This window comes from Pimephales promelas, chromosome 2, assembly GCF_988280905.1.
Source record: "Pimephales promelas chromosome 2, fPimPro1.hap1.1, whole genome shotgun sequence".
Lineage (NCBI taxonomy): Eukaryota > Metazoa > Chordata > Actinopteri > Cypriniformes > Leuciscidae > Pimephales > Pimephales promelas.
Window position 1 is genome coordinate 32,904,351 of NC_142770.1, and position 15,430 is coordinate 32,919,780.

The window sequence follows — 15,430 nt, forward strand, 5'->3', positions numbered from 1 at the left end:
AACGACATCCAACCGTTTTGATGGATTAAAGGCCCGCCTCCTGAAGGTCCTCATGGCACTCTCCAGAACACTGGACCTCACTACATTAACACAATTGGACATGGGGCTGGGCTCAGCAAGTTCAGCTGCTGATTGTAGATTAAGCAACAATCCCTTCAAGTCATGGCTGGAAAACAAAGTAATCACAGCAATGTAATCCAAGCTGGCATAAATATGCGATTATATGGCTAACTAATTAACCATATTTAATGTTATCAATTACGGCTTGTTGTTGGAAGAAAAAGGCAATGCAACTGGTCCAATTAAAAGAGGTTTGTTATTTGAAAAATATACATTAAGTCAAGTCACATTTATTTATATAGCGCTTTCACAATACAGATTGTATCAAAGCAGCTTCACAGTGATAACATGAAAGTAACACAACACAGATCAACAACATTGCTAAACACTAAATAACCCCAACTGAGCAAGCTCAAAGCAAGCCAAAAGCAAGGCGACAGTGGCAAGGAACCAAACTCCATCAGATTGGATGGAGAAAAAACCTTGGGAGAACCCAGGCTCAGTCGGGGGCCAGTTCTCCTCTGGCTTACATTCATATTGTTAAAATATAAATATTAAATATAATTATTGTTTATGAATCAAACGGCGCCATAACATATCGCAGGCGTTGAGTCGTCTCTTCACAGGCGTTGAGTCGTCTCATCACAGGCGTTGGGGCATCCGAAATCCCCGTGAGAGGCTGGACACAAAACTGGACCTGACGAACGCCATTTTTCTCGGGACAAGCGTCCCGAGATAACAGCAGAAAGGCAGATGGGAAATAATTAGCATAGCTGATGTTCATAATAATTTCCGTTATAACTCACAAACTCTCCGTAACCCGAACTCTCCGCAACCCAACCATACGCGCCGACCCGTTTGTCTAAAAGGCTGTCGAGCCCCACTGGTGCGTTAAGCAGTTTCAGTGGCAAACGGTTCCGTATGGCATAACAGAGGACTAGAAGGTAAGCATTATGTGAATGCTTGACTAAAGAGATGCGTCTTTAATCTAGTTTTAAACTGTGTCAGCGAGTCAGAGGCTCGGACCGTATCGGGAAGGCCATTCCAGAGTTTTGGAGCTAAATGCGAGAACGCCCTCCCTCCTTTACTGGACTTCGATATCCTAGGAATGACCAGAAGCCTTGAATTTAGTGATCTTACGGAGCGCGGTGGATTGTAGGGCGAAAGAAGGTCCGTTAAGTACATAGGTGCTAAACCATTTAGGGCTTTATAGGTCAGTAGTAGTATTTTGTAGTTGATGCGGAACTTAATAGGTAACCAGTGTAGAGATGATAAAATTGGTGTTATATGATCATATTTTCTTGACCTAGTAAGAACTCTAGCAGCTGCATTTTGTACTAACTGTAGCTTGTTTATTGAGGATGCAGGACAACCGGCTAATAAAGCATTACAGTAATCTAGTCTCGAGGTCATGAATGCGTGAACTAATTTTTCTGCATCAGAAACAGATAGCATGTTACGTAGCTTAGCAATGTTTCTAAGGTGGAAAAAGGCTGTTCTTGTAATATATGAAATATGATTTTCGAAAGACAAGTTGCGGTCTAGTATAACACCCAGGTCTTTTACTGTAGTGGATAAAGTAACAGGACATCCGTCTATATTAAAGTTGTATTGTGAGAGGTTTTGTGAGTAGTTTTTTGGACCAATAAGTAATACCTCCGTTTTATCTGAATTTAATAGTAGGAAATTACGCGTCATCCAGCATTTTATATCTTTGAGACACTCTGTCATTTTAGATGAGTTAGTGTTTTCATCTGGTCGTGATGAAATATATAATTGAGTGTCGTCAGCGTAACAGTGGAAATTAATTCCATGTTTTCTTATAATATTACCAAGTGGTAGCATATATATTGAGAATAGCAGAGGGCCTAAAACCGATCCTTGCGGTACTCCATAGTCTACTGACGTTATCTTTGATTTTTTCCCATTTAAACAGACAAAATGAGAACGGTCCGATAAGTACGATCTAAACCAGCTTAAAGGAACACTCCGACTTTTTGGGACTTTAGCCTATTCACCTTACCCCCCAGAGTTAGATAAGTCCATACATACCTTTTTCATCTCCATGCGTGCTATAAGTCTGTTTGACGCACCCACCGCTAGCCTAGCTTAGCACAAAGACTGGATGTGAATGGTTGCAGCTTTCATACTAATCCAAATGAGTGGCAAAATAATGCAAACGTTTTCCTATTTACATGTTGTGATTTGTATAGTCACATAATGTACAAATAACAAAGTCAAATGAGACACAGACATCTTTTAACCGTATAAAACCTGGGAACTATTCTCTGAAGGCGAAGCACTGCTACTTTGACGGCGTAATAACCGCATCACCGGAGACACGCCGTGGTGAGGAGCGGAGAGTTCGCTCGGTGTTTGGGTAATAGAGTCAGCAATTTATAAATAGTAAAAGCGTAGTTTAGAGTCATGGGTTTTCGCTCTATTGTAAATAGCTGCGACTGTAAACAGGGGAGGTAACATGTTTCACAGAATTCCAACTAAAAACGCTGACTGGATGAAGAAATGGCTAACTTACTCTGGATATTTATCCAAACACACCTAAGATTATCAAGGGACATTATGTTTGCTCGGTACATTTCAATGAGGACGACTATTTTGAAAAAATGGAATTTGCCACACGGACCATAATGTGCTGAAGGATACGGCCATCCCATCGATAGCACAGACAGGACAAGTATCACCTGCGGCTGAGGTAAGTGTTCCGTTATGTTTTTAGATGACCTACTGTAACAGTGCCTTTAGCCAGATCTAATGTAACGTTAGTGACACTATTATATGATTAGGGTATGAATATGTTTTTATCCTGATGCGGTGCGGACGCGCTTGGGGAAAATAAACGAGCGCGTTCACCGCGTTGAACTTGCACCCTGCGCGCGGCGCGCCTAGTAGCCTAAATTTGAAATAACCATGGAAATAACGAACTTGAGCGTGCAAAAGGGTACGATAGGCTGTGAGTTCATTGTGCAAAAACAATTTGTGCTATTACTTTCCCCTTATTCTATCCTATAGTAATGCAATACTGTATATTATATAGGCTAAATAGCCTACATTTGGTTCAGCTAATAAATTGCATTTAAAATATATTGATTCCTGTAATAATAATTATTTATTCATGTGATATTTATAAATCTGGGTGCGTTTTTGGTTGGAAATCAATGAAACATGGTACTGTATTACCTGGTCTCCCCTGTTTATTGTCACAGCTCATACAATAAAGCAAACACCCATGATAAACTATGCTTTTCTATCTAACGTTAGTAATTGCTGACTCTTTATTCCAACGCTGAGCGAAGCGAACTCTCTGCTCCTCGTCACGGTGCGTCTCAGGTGATTGTTATCACTCTGCCCAAGTAGCAGTGCTTCGCCTTCAGAAAATATAGTATTTATACGGTCAAAAGATGTCTGTGTCTCATATGGCCTTGATATTTGCACACTCTGTGACTATACAAACCACAACATGTAAATAGGAAAACGTTTGCGTTATTTTGTCACTCATTTGGATTAGTATGAAAGCTGCAACCATTCACATCCAGTCTTTGTGCTAAGCTAGGCTAGCGGTGGGTGCGTCAAACAGACTTATAGCACGCACGGAGATGAAAAAGGTATGTATGGACTTATCTAACTCTGGGGGGTAAGGTGAATAGGCTAAAGTCCCAAAAAGTCGGAGTGTTCCTTTAATGCCTGTCCCTGGACACCAGTGAAGTTTTGTAGTCGATCCAAGAGTATTTTATGATCTATAGTGTCTAACGCAGCGCTAAGATCAAGTAGGACTAGTATTGAGATACAGCCTTGGTCAGAAGCTAAAAGTAAATCATTTGTAATTTTAACTAACGCAGTTTCTGTACTATGATACGATCTGAATCCTGACTGGAATTTTTCATAGATATCATTTTCTTGCAGAAAAGAGCACAATTGAGCGGACACTACTTTTTCTAGTATTTTGGACATAAATGGAAGATTTGAAATGGGTCTGTAATTTGCCAAGTTATTTGGATCTAATTGCGGTTTCTTAATGATAGGTTTTATTACTGCCAGCTTGAATATTTTTGGAACATGACCTAAAGATAAAGACGAGTTAATAATATTGAGGAGAGGCTCTTCCACTACAGGTAATAGTTCTTTCAGTAGTTTAGTGGGTATTGGATCTAATAAACAAGTTGTTGGTTTAGATGCAATGATAAGTTTATTTAGCTCCTGTCCTATCGTTGTAAAGCGGTTTAGTTGTTCTAGAGGGGCCATAATTGAAGCTGAATCATAAGACACCATAGAGGATTGTACATTTATAATTGTGTTTCGGATGCTTTCTATTTTCTCATTGGAGTAATTCATAAAATCATTACTACTAAACTGTAACGGTATATTTTGCTCTGGTGATGTCTGTTTATTTGTTAGTCTAGCCACGATGTTAAATAAAAACCTTGGATTATTTTGGTTATTTTCGATTAGTTTGTGGAGATGCTCAGCTCTGGCTGTTTTTAGTGTCTTTTTATAACGTGACATACTGTCTTTCCACGCGATTCTAAAGACCTCTAAATTAGTTTGTTTCCATTTACGCTCTAAGTTGCGAGTTTCTCTCTTGATAGCATGCGTAGCACTGTTGTACCATGGTGCTTTAATTTTCTCTCTAACCTTTTTTAATCTAATTGGCGCAACAATATCTAATGTACTAGAATGGTGCTTAAACTGCTATTCATTTCCTCTAATTCATCTGTTTGTTTGGGTTCACTTAGCAGCTTAGATAGATCAGGTAAGCTATTTGAGAATCCATCTATAGTGGTTGGAAGGATTGTTCTGCCTGGTCTATAACGTGGCGCAACATGACATATTTCAGCAGTACGTATTATGCAAGTCACCATGTAACGATCAGTGACATCATCGCTTTGCAGTATAATATCTATATCAGTTGGATCGGTTCCATATGATATAATTAAATCTAGTGTATGATTTAGACGATGAGTGGGACCACTGACGTTTTGTTTGACCCCAAAGGAGTTTAATAAGTCTGTAAACGCAGCCCCTAAAGCATCATTTGTATTATCTACGTGTATGTTAAAATCTCCAGCAATTATTGCTTTATCGACATTCACCAATAGATCTGAGAGAAAGTCTGCAAACTCTTTTAGGAATTCAGCATATGGCCCTGGAGGTCTATATACAGTAGCCAGGGCTAGAGATAATATGGATTTCCTTCTTACATCTAAGAGCGTAACATTTAGCACAAGTACTTCAAATGTATTAAACCTGTGACCTGTTTTCTGAGTAATATTAAAAATATCTTTATAGATTGTTGCAACACCGCCGCCACGACCGATCAGGCGAGGCTCATGTTTATAATAGTATCCTGGCGGAGTAGATTCGTTTAGACCGAAATACTCATTTGGTTTAAGCCAGGTTTCAGTAAGGCACAGAACATCGAAGTTATTATCTGTGACCATTTCATTTACAATAACCGCCTTAGGTGTGAGCGATCTAATGTTTAGAAGACCTAGCTTTAGAAATTGTTTTTGTTCACTGATATTTAGATTTTCTGGTTTGATTACAATAAGATTTTTGCTAGAGCCTGCACTAGATTTATTGTTTGGCTTCACTAAACGAGGAATAGACACAGTTTCTATATAATGTTCCACACTATTGCATATTAGTTAAGTTTGGACCGCAAAGGCTGTGATTTGGACTTTGACTTACTAGTCATCTGGTGCGTAACGTCTTGGAAATGTTGTCCGACAGCACAGCCGCTCCGATTCTGCTGGGATGGAGTCCATCTGCACGGTACAGCCTGGGTCTCTCCCAAAACAGATGCCAATTATTTACAAAGAGCAGCTTCTGTTCATTACACAATGACATTAACCATTCATTTAATGCAAATAGTCTACTGAACCTTTCATGTCCTTGTCTGTACGTGGGAAGCGGTCCAGACACGATGATCGCTGCTTTAGGCGCTGTGCTGCGTACCGTCTCGATCAGGCTCCTGTAGTCCTTCTTCAGAACCTCCGTCTGCCGCAGCCTGATGTCGTTCGCTCCCGCGTGCAGCACAACAGCTCCGACACGCTCGTCACCATTCAGGATCTCGGGAACCTGTGCAGCGACATCAAGAACACGAGCACCAGGAAAGCAGTGAGTGGGCACCTTACCTTTCCCCCGAAGGCTCGCAAAGAGGGGAGAAGCGGTTCCGGGTGGAGATCTCGAAGACCGGGAGGGGCGGAGAGGCAGCTCTGGTCCTGGCTCGTGTCTTCCGCTGTGTGATCCATGGTCCATGTTGTTTCGGTGCCGGAGTGAATGAAGCCCGAGATGATCGCGTCCTGGGCAGAGTAACATACGGAGTAGACGAAGTCGGACTCAAAGAGTTAACGTTACTAACCACTGATTTGTGAGCGTCGGCGCGTGATGCTTCAAGCGTTGAGCGCCGATCCAACAGCTCGGCTTGCCTCATTCGAATGTCTGCCCTATCAACTTTCGATGGTACATTCGGCGCCTACCATGTTTACCACGGGTAACGGGGAATCAGGGTTCGATTCCGGAGAGGGAGCCTGAGAAACGGCTACCACATCCAAGGAAGGCAGCAGGCGCTGACGAAACTACAGCAGGTATTGACGAAAAATAACAATACAGGTCTCTTTCGAGGCCCTCTAATTGGAATGAGCATATCCTAAACCCATGGACGAGGACCCATTGGAGGGCAAGTCTGGTGCCAGCAGCCGCTGTAATTCCAGCTACAATAGCGTATACTAAAGTTGCTGCAGTTAAAAAGCTCGTAGTTGGATGTCGGATGCCCTAAACTGGGTGTCCGGTCCTCGGGGCCCGAAGCGTTTACTTTGAAAAAATTAGTGTTCAAAGCAGGCCACCCGTCGTCACTGAATACCGCAGCTAGGAATAATGGAATAGGACTCCGGTTCTATTTTGTGGGTTTCTGGAACCCGGGGCCATGATTGAGAGGGACGGCCGGGGGCATTCGTATTGCGCCGCTAGAGGTGAAATTCTTGGACCGGCGCAAGACGGACGAGAGCGAAAGCATTAGCCAAGAATGTTTTCATTAATCAAGAAGAAAAGTCGAAGGTTCGAAGACGATCAGATACCGTCTTAGTTCCAACTGTAAACGATGCTGACCCGCGATCCGGCGGCGTTATTCCCATGACCCGCCATCGTATAAGGGAGGGATTGCACAATTGAAACTTACAAGATTTGATGGTAACTACTTTTTGCCAATGGAAACCCCTGTTGGGGATCCCTGATTGACTGGAACTATTGAGTGCCTGGGGAGGCCTCCACCTGGTTGATAACCATGAGAGGTGGTCTTGCTCCTCCCTGCCTGCACTACGATATAAGACGGTGCTTCCCTCTAAGCCCGTTGGCCCCACTAGATCCCTTGTCTGTATAGTGAGAGGAATATAACAGGACCTTACTGGAAAACCGCACTAGGCAGACACCTCTGGTGTACGGGAACCAGGGAGAGCACCTCTCCCTCGGTATATGGCTGTTAGGGTGTCCTGGCGGATTGGATGATGATGCACCAGGGAAGGCCGACATCCTGCTCCTTCCCGCTCTGCGTATCGACGGCCACCTGAGGATTTGATGTCAGTTAATTCTGGCATCATACAGGCTGGTAGGTCTCCCTGTATAAAAAGCTACCCAGTGGAAGCCTCTGGATCGGGTGACCACAGTATGGCTAGATCCCCTCATGGTCTCGGAGCCAGGGATCATGGTGGTGGTGGTGGCTCAACAGTTTTAACGAAATTATGCTTCGGAATTAGGTTTACGAGAGTGCTTGGTTGCCCTGACTCGCCTTATAGTAGGGCAGTCAACGGTAACAGAGAGCGCAAACACAGTAACAGGCCAACTCGGCGGTTCAAGCCCCAACCCCGGGGAGCAATAAAGTGCTCGGAATGTACAGCTAGTTTTGGAACCAGGAGAGCGCTGAGTATACACGAACTGCACGTCCACCCAGATATTCGCAATCGGAAAAGGATCAAGGAAGTGAGAAAGGGGGATGGTTCTGGTAGAAACCAGACGGAAGAGGAGGCAGGAGCCCAGACTACCTTGAGGGACTGTGAGGAAGTAGCCCCTCCCGGGGCAGCTCAAGTGGGACTTACGAGTCCTGCAACGAGCAGTGAAGCACCGTTTGAGCCTGTTGCGAGTTCATCGATCCTTCCTAGACAGCCGAACTTGCCAGAGGGAGGCCTCCTTCGTCTGCTTAAAGAGGTGGCCCGCAAAATGGTGAGCGAGGTGGAAGGCGATGGCACGGAGGACATCCACGTAATAAGAGCTTGTCTGGAAGGCAGCGACCAGTTACCCGAGCTGGTTGAAGCGGCCACGCAAAGGATGCTCCGGGGCTGTAACCCTAGAGTGAGAGTCATTCCCATAAAGAGGCACGGAAGGGCAATACCAGCGTCAAGGGCATTTCACACCGGTCAGTCCCTCTTTAAAAAGGACCGAGCCCGCCTAGTAAAATCAATCTTGGACGGTGGCAAGGTGGAGATCTGTCTAGTTCCAATAGGAACAGTTTATAACACGTTTCAGGCAAAATGGGACTCACCAGCTCCCTTCGGCGGGCTCGGTCGATTCGACGTAAGGGTGAGTGCTGATAATACTCACCTAGTGGGAAGCATCTCTCAAGGCGAGATCCAACAAAGCCTACAGCAAGTATCGAACGCATCCGCACCAGGCCCAGACAGGATCGGGAAACGGGACATTCTCAATTGGGACCCTAGGTGTGAGACCCTCACTTGTCTGTTCAACATGTGGTGATTCACAGGTGTCATACCAACTAGTCTGAAGAAAAGTCGTACGGTGCTAATCCCTAAGATTTCAGACCCAGGAGCGGTGATGGAGATTGGTAGCTGGAGACCGATCACCATCGGGTCTATGATCTTGAGGCTTTTTACCAGTGTGGTTAATAAGCGAGCCCAACAAGCATGCCCGATCCACCCTAGACAAAGGGGGTTTCGCCCCGGGTGTGCGGAGAATATAGAGGTGCTGCAAGGCCTCATCCGCCACTGCAAAGAAGAGCGGAGCCAGCTTGCAGTAGTATTCGTCGACTTTGCACAGGCTTTTGACACCGTCTCACATGAGCACATCCTGTCAGCTCTTGGGCGGATGAACGTGGATCCACATATGGTAGAAGTAATCCAGCAAATCTACACGGACAGTACGACATTTGTCGAGGTCGGAGGTGAGAAAACCCCCGATGTTACAGTGAGGGTTGGTGTTAAGCAGGGAGACCCACTGTCACCCCTGCTTTTCAACCTAGCCTTGGACCCCCTCATCCAAGGCCTTGAATGCTATGGCAAAGGATACACTGTCGCAGGTCTTACAGTAACTTCCCTTGCTTTCGCTGATGACCTTGTGCTGATTGGAGGATCATGGAGTGATATGGCACAGAACCTGCGGCTTCTGGACGAATTCTGTCAGACCACCTCCTTGCGGGTTAATCCGAGGAAGTGTTACAGCTTCCTTGTCAGGCCCTGCAGTGGTGCATTCACGGTGAACAACTGCGCCCCATGGGGTCTGGGGGCATGGCCCTGCAGCAAACAAGTATTGCCGACACAATCAAATACTTGGGTGTGAAATTCAACCCCTGGGGAGGGGTTGAAAAGCCTGACCTGGGGGTGGCTCTTGACCAATGGTACCTGAAAATCGGGAAATCACTACTTAAACCCTCACAAAGGGTGGTCCTCCTAAATCAGTATATTATACCCCGGATTTTCTACCAAGCTGACCTCTGTGAGGTTAGTGACGGTGTACTCCAGAGCCTCGATAGGACTATCAGGAAATTTGTGAAGAAGTGGCTCCACCTTCCACAGAGTACCTGTGACGGGCTAATTTATGCAAGGAACAGGGACGGCGGCCTGGGAATCTGCAAGCTCTCTCGACAAATCCCATCAATCCAGGTGAAGAGGCTTTACAGCCTTTATCACGCTGCAGACGAGTTGGTTTGGATCATGATGGATAACTCTCGTATGAGATCCAAGTTTAAGGGGGCGTGGCGGAGAGCCGGTGGAAAGGAGGACTCCCTCCCACCTCTGGGTGTGGAGGATTTGAACGCAAGAGGAGACACCACCGACTCGTTGACTAGCCACCACCGGGTGTGCCCAGTCCCGAGTGACTGGAGAAAGGACGAATTCCTTAGATGGGCAGGCCTTCCAACTCAAGGAGTGGGGATACTTGGCTTTCATAATTCTGTTGCCAGCAACGGATGGTTGGGTAATCCCATCGGGTTTACCCAGAGATTGTATATAGCAGCCCTTCAGGTCCGAACCTGCGTTTACCCCACTCAAGAGTTTCTACACAGAGGCAGGGCCAAGGCGGGGGCGGCCTGCAGGCGCTGCTCATATAGGTCGGCGTCCTGTTCGCACATCTTAGGGCAATGCCCGGCTATCCAGGAAGCCAGGATTGCTCGGCACTCCAAACTGTGTACGCGCCTGCGTACAACTTTCACCGTCAAGCAAACTTTTGCGTTTTTACCGTTTACACGGGTAAGATTTAAGATTTCCACTCTGGAGGGTGGTTTCACTTTTTTTGCTTTTTTGAGCCTCAAAAACGCCATCGCCGTCTAAACGAAAGGCACATCCGATAAAATATTTTTACGTTTTCACCCGCGAGCGTTCTCGTGTTAACAGGGCCTAAGGACGGGAATCCGATTGAGGAACACCCTAGAAATGGCTCGGCTACGATGTTCCGATAAAGAAGTCACGCCGGGTGTTGAATATTGTCAGATTCAGGTAAGCTAACTTGCCTAACTGTTATGTGCTTGTTTGCCTAACTTTAGATTCGTGAAGTCCGTTCTATGAATGCTTTTAAGATCAGTAACAAGCCGTAAACAAAATACAATGAATCTTGCATGATTACCATTGCCCACATACATGTTATTTATTTAACTTTGTGATATTGACCTAAGAGTCTGAAAGAATAAATGAATGAATATTCACGGTAGTACAAGATAGTATGGTAACTTACATTAGTCTTACAATAGCTCACATTACTGCTATTGCACATTACGAGATGTAAACAACACTGGTCCAGATGCACTTCCTGTTTCAGTTTGTAAAAGGCTTCTTAATTTCAAATGTAAAGAAAATTTCTTGAATATGTTTGTTTAACTTTTTGATTCAGTTGTTCTGTTGGTTGTACTTTAACCCAACGTTTATACAGTGTTAAAACTGAAACAGGAAGTGCTTCTGGACCAGTGTTGTTTACGTTACATCTTGTGAAATGGTCTATACAGAGATTGCTGATGCTAGCAGGCCAGCTAGCTACATCTCTCATTCAGATATTGATATTGACTTATGGCGAGTTAGGAGATTGTGTATTGTTTCGTTTTTAATTAATGTATCTTTCTCACACACTGTTCTGTGTAACTATGGGTGCATTCATCAATGAATTCTCCATAAAATGACATCATCAGGGGATTTCACATCCAGTGGTACATTACCTATTTGACCTGAAGTAGCTAACCCCACTGGTGAAGGAATGACTTCAGGAGCAGCATTACGAGAATAAAAGGGTTTTAACAAATTTACATGGCACAACTGGGTAGGTTTCCTGCGCTCAGGAGTAGAAATAATATAGTTTTGATCAGACACTTTTCGAAGCACAGTGTAGGGTCCTAAAAACTTTGCACAGAAAGGAGAATCCGGTAAAGGAAGTAAGGCTAACAACTGATCTCCTGCACTAAAGATGCGAATCTCAGACTTGCGGTCAAACCAGCATTTCATCTTTTTCTGAGTTTTTTCCAATTTTTGTCTTGCCAATTCCCCAGCCAGAACTAGACGTCGACGAAAACCCTGTACATATTGAATTAGACTCTGTGGTGGCTCTTCCGGTAGAGCATTCTCACTCAATACCGCCATAGGTCCCCGTACACAATGTCCAAAGACTAACTGATTTGGACTAAATCCTAAACTCTCCTGGATAACCTCCCGTGTGGCCAATAACAACCAAGGTAACCCTTCCTCCCAGTCACCTTTCAACTCAGTGCAATATGCCCTCAACAAAGATTTTAACGTCTGGTGAAAATGTTCTAGGGCACCCTGACTTTCTGCATGGTACGCACTGGATTTATTGTGTCTTATGCCAAGCTGCCGCAGAATCTCTTGAAACATGTTCGATGTAAAGTTTGTCCCCTGATCACTCTGAACAACTTTTGGAATTCCAAAAATAGAAATGAACTGGGACAAAGCTTTTACAACTGACCGTGTGGTGATTGACCGCAAAGGATAAGCCGCAGGATAACGAGTGCTCTGGCACATCACTGTCAATAAGTAAACACTACCAGACTTTGAAGGTGGTAAAGGTCCAACACAATCAACTAGAAGATGCTGAAAAGGCTGTTCCATAACAGGTATGGGATACAAAGGCACAGGTTTTATGGTCTGATTTGGTTTTCCAGTTATTAGCTGACAGGTCGAACAAGTCTTAATATACTGTCTCACATCGCTCTTAATACGAGGCCAGTAAAAATACTGCAGCAAGTGTTGGTAGGTCTTATTTACACCCAAATGTCCAGACACCCCACCATGAGCAGAATCCAATACCGAATTTCGCAGAGAAACAGGCACCACTACCTGTATAATTGGTTCAGTCAAACCTCCCTCCGTGTTAGAAGTCCACTTCCGCAGTAGTACCCCGTTTTCAATGAAGTACCCATTAACGGAACTCTCTGCTTCGTCAGGAGGTAAAGCAGCATCAAACAGGGGGTTCAGAGATGAATCCTCTTCCTGAGCAGACACCCAGTCCTGACAGGGAATAGAAGGCAAAGCAAGGAGACCTGGCACTACCCTCTTAGTGGTTAACAAATCCTTCACATCACTTAGATTTGCATCCGCAGATTGTTTACGCATTGCACGTGTGAGTGCACAAGACACAAATACCTCTGGATACTGCTGGGACATATCAGTGTCCCCGGATGGAACAGGACAAGTAGCAACAACAGGTGGAGGTGGAACATCAGGCCACACACGGTCACCCACCAGATTATTCCCCAAAATCACTGAAACTCCTTCCACTGGCAGTGAAGGACGGACTCCCATCACAACTGCTCCATTTACTAAATCAGATTGGAGAAACAGGTTATGCAGGGGTACGGACAATGTTTGCAATCCAATACCACGAATCAACACACTGTTTCCTGTACTCGACTCCTGAGAAAAAGGAAGAACAGATTGTAGCTGTAGCTGTTCCCATCAGGAGCTGGACCTTCTATTGTTATTTCTTTATTGTTTGTTTATTTACTGTTGAAAGCTTCTTTTCTTTATTATTTATCCCCTGGACTTAATTAAATATATTTTGTTTAAATATATTTTTTGGACTCTGTTCCCTTTATTTTGTTACTTCCTGGAGCCGGAACGTAACATCCATGATCTATTTTAAGTAGCTACTAATGTAAAAAATGTTTATGGTTATAATATTTCCATAGATGCATCAATGAGAGTCAGTAATGCAGTGGATAACTATGAGGATGATCACATCCACATGCCCCACAGCTGTGATGCAGAATCACAATAGGAGGATCAATCTGTCTTTGGCCACAACCTGATCTTCTCAGAGAGACTCTCCAGCGTCTTGATGCTCTTTAGCGAAAGTATGAGCAGCACAGACTAACGTTACATGAAGAATCTTACAACGCTTCGAAAAGAATAAAAAAGGCACATGACGTGAACATTGCGGTAAGTCCAATTATTGTTCTATAACGTGGCTGTAAGCCATAGTTCGGTTACAATTATTGTTTTGTCTCTTGCGGTTACTGTGATGGTCAGCTTATTCCAACTGAAAATTCAGTTTTGTGGTTCTTGAAGATTGTGAATCAATTTAATTGCTTTTTAATTTCAAACTTTACAGGAATCTGTAAGGCGCCTCCATAATTCAGAGAACAACCCACACAAATACGTTCCACAAACCAGGTAAGACTGTTTCTTATATACTATAGCCTAAATGTTAGTTTAATCTACTACTCTATGGATTTGGAATGCCAAAAGTGAATTTCAGTAATGATACCTGCAACTTTCCCCCCCAGAATAAATTCATCACATAACCTGGCTGTGACCACTTACCTCTTCGAAGAATTAAGGTCAACTTTTACAGACGTTGACCCTGAATGTGTAAAAGGTAATCTTAAAGATGTTGTAATCATTTTATTGTCCTCTGTTTTACTTATTTTTATTGCCATTACATTTATTTATGATATATTTAGCAGGTTGGAAGATGTATTTTGAGACTTTGCGGAGGAAGTATTCTTTGGCTCAGCCTGAAAAGGCCCAGAAAAGAAAAACTATGACGAGCATTGCAAAGAACCTTCAAAGAAAGCGACTGGTAAGTTAAGAAACTGGTTAAGCACTTTTTTTTCTCTTCAGAATGTAACTATCCTCCTCTCTGTGTTTTAGTGGTTAAGTTACTGTCATGTTTTTCAGTTGCTGGAGACCAGGTCCGGGGTTGTACAAACCAACACAGAAAAGGAACTTTGGAAGACCGCAACAATAGAACTGATGTCTGATGAAGATGATGCTATTGTTGATGGAAGGCCAGTGTGAATGGTGAGGTCTCCACCAATCTGCTCTCTGCTAGGTACTATAAAACAGACTAGAGGCTGACCCACACTATGCGTCACACCACCAGCGTATCATGGCAGTTTGAAAAATGTTAACTCGTATAAAAAAATATATATACGGTTAAATATATACGGTTATATATATATATATATATATATATGTTACGACCCGTAAGGTCTGTGTGTGTGTTGGGGTGGTTGTGGGTGTGTTCTTTTTCGCCTGCAGGGGAATACCCATGTCCAGAGCCTGACGTCATGGGAAATCCCGCAGCTGGAACTGATCCGCGGAAATTAGGGAGACGAATAAAGGGAGCCAGTGAAGCGCTCTCCCACTCTCTCTCACTCATTTCCTTGGTGGCCCGCATCCCTCCGGTGTGAACTACTGCGTGAATTACTGCATGAACTACTGTGTGAACGGCTACTTGGACAACTGTGTGAACTACTGCGTGAGCTGCTGTGTGAGTTTATGGTGCGGACAACGGCGGGACGTGATCCGCCAGGTGCTTGGTCTTCAATCCACTTCACACCGTGCGTCCGGTTACCTTGGTGAAGCAGCTGGAAGTCGGCGGGGTGAGCGGCCGGCGGTGGGGTTTTCCCGAGCGTGCTTTAACGCGGTGGAGAGCCGTGGGGACTGTTTGTTGTGTTGCATACCTCATTTTTGAATGCTATATTAATGAATTTATGACACCCCTCCTGTCTTTTAGATGGGAGTTTATTTCCTTCTTGTTTGAAATAAATACGTGAATCTGACACATGTTTTGGGTCATCCTTGGTTCTCCCACCTGGAATAAATATTTATTTTGTTCGTCCTAT

General features: G+C 44.1%; 1 long non-coding RNA gene across 1 annotated transcript; it reads left to right on the forward strand.

The window, feature by feature from the left end:
• The first annotated feature begins 13,583 nt into the window (after positions 1-13,583).
• Positions 13,584-14,690, forward strand: LOC120489022 (uncharacterized). The gene is made up of 5 exons (XR_016146044.1): positions 13,584-13,739; positions 13,912-13,973; positions 14,087-14,178; positions 14,264-14,382; positions 14,481-14,690. It is a non-coding gene; the product is annotated as an uncharacterized LOC120489022 (long non-coding RNA).
• Positions 14,691-15,430: the final 740 nt, after the last annotated feature.